We start from the raw sequence: 2,320 nt of genomic DNA, 5'->3' as shown, positions 1-2,320 counted from the left end.
GTGTGTGTGTGTGCACGTGTGAGCGTGTAACAAAGTGAAGTAGGACTGTGCAGACTCACAATCAGTCCCTCTGTTCCATCTTCGGTCTGTCTGGGTTTAATCTTTTATGCTGGTAAAAATGTTGCAATCTGTGTGTAAGCATCGCATCAAGTTGTGATGAACACTTCAATAAAGTAAGAAAAAGAAGTCTGTGTGTGTGTATGTGTGTGTGTGTGTGTCTGAGTTGTTGTACGTGTGTGTGTCACAGTGGGGCGTGGGGGCTACAGCAGCTGTTGGCTCCACAATAGGGCGCAGTGACATGCAACATGCAGGTCAGAGTGACTTTAGAGTTCGAGTCCACAGACACAAAAGCCTCTTAAAGATTCTGAATCACAAATGAGAGCAAGAGAAGAAAAAGCAGCGTGTGCCAGGAGCAAAGGATCACCTTCATTAAGCTGCAGCCTCACTTTGGTTGATATTTCTCCACTTAGAGCGACTTGTGAAATAAAACTTCTGCTGTTGCTGTTAGTGAGTGTAAGTGGAGTCAGTTTGACATTTTTCCTGATAAAACCCTGAATCGCTGACATGCTCAAAGTCAGAAAACGTGTCACCAGCTCAGAGTCGCTGTGACATTTAACTCTTGGAAAAGCTTCCAGAGAATCAGTTGAGTCTGAGCAGGAAGCTGACGGACAATAACGCCACACAAAGAAGAGAGTAAGGTGAGAGGATGAAATATGAACCAGAACAAATCCATATCAGATTTCAAGATGCTGCAGCCGTTTGACGCAAGATCTTATGACTCTGGACTTTTATTTTGGAAGGAATATTTTACTTCCCTGTGAAATGAAGCAGTAAACAACTTCCTTTTTATTGCTGGAGCACCTACAGTATGTTAGCACTCTTGCTGGGCCAAAGGAGTCTTTAAACAAATGAGAAAGCTCTGGCACGCTAAAGCTAATAAGTTATAATAAGTTAGATAAGAAATGCTGCCACTGTCATATATGTGTGCTAAATATACAGTTTAGCCACAAAAACACAACACATTTTTAAACTTGGGCTTTTGCACAGATGAAACAAACAAGTTATAATGTGTTGGTTAGTGAGCTTCAGAGGAGCTGGCAGGTGGATTTTATCACCTTTGGATAGAAGCATGAGAAGTGTTTGCCCTTTTTTGCAGACATGAGCACAATCGCAAGCTTCTCATCGAACATTGTCAAGAAAGTTAACGAGGTATTTCCCAAAATCCTTTAACCTCGGACAGAGTATTTCGCCCAGATTTTGATTAATTGTTTATGAAAACGTTTACGTCGTCTGAACAGATTATTGTGGAAGGCTTCACGATAACAGAAAGCAGAGAAGGGTTTTTGCAAGCAGAACTTGATGATTGTGTGAAGGACAGATCTGCCAGTCACCTGTTGTACAGCCTTGGGATGACATGTGCTTCAACGATAAACAATGATAAACACAGCCCCCACTACTCTCTCCGTCCACACACACCCCTCACATTGAAATCAGAACATTGCTCATCTACCAATAATATCTCATCTCTTTTAATACCAGTGTTGTTATTCCTCGTGCCCATTTTTTCAAAGGGAACTTTACTAGCTTCACATCACAAGCCTCTGCAGAGATGAGTATGTGCGTGAATTACACACAAGCAGATTAAGACATGACATTTTTGTTGTTTTGAGTTGCACATGTTGCAGATGGATTTCAGACTCAGATTTGAAGGAGTGAAACTTTTAACGAAAAGCGCCAGAAAGAGCTTAGATGGTCACACGGTCCAATCAGACAGGAGCAGGTTTGGAGCTAAATTTGTGCTTCAGGAAACGTTAATCTCAGATGAAAAGGTCAAAGAACAGTCAGAGAGCAAAACTGGATTCAAATATTTTTATTTCAAGATTCCTACACAACAATCAGATGTGCAGTGAACAAGTTATTTCATTTGACAAATAGATAAAAATAGAGCTGAAGTGAAATCTTCAGGAAGTACTATATATTCAGTTTTAGTTTTTTTCTGCACTTGTAATTATTTTCATTTAAACACTTTTTGTATTTTTTTTTTTATCTCAAAGTTAAATATCTAAAGTGAAACCTTTAGATTTTCTTTTCTTATACTTTTTTAAGGTTTTTTTTGTCATTGCTAAATTTCTAAAGTGAAACCTTTAGAGAATTAAGACAATTCTGGAAAGTGGGAAACATTTTCGCTGACTGCAACTGTTGTCATGTTGCTCAGCGAAGAGGACATCTTTAAAAAGTCCCTTTTTAAGAAGGCCTCTTCCTCAGCACCGCTTCTTCTCCTGCTGCGCGTGCTTCAACGTGCGACATTTGCTCTGTGGGA

The sequence above is a fragment of the Seriola lalandi genome, unplaced genomic scaffold, assembly GCF_002814215.2.
Source record: "Seriola lalandi dorsalis isolate HSWRI2012SDOR001 ecotype SW California unplaced genomic scaffold, Sedor1 jcf7180002054791, whole genome shotgun sequence".
Classification (NCBI taxonomy): domain Eukaryota; kingdom Metazoa; phylum Chordata; class Actinopteri; order Carangiformes; family Carangidae; genus Seriola; species Seriola lalandi.
This window is presented reverse-complemented; position numbering follows the sequence as displayed.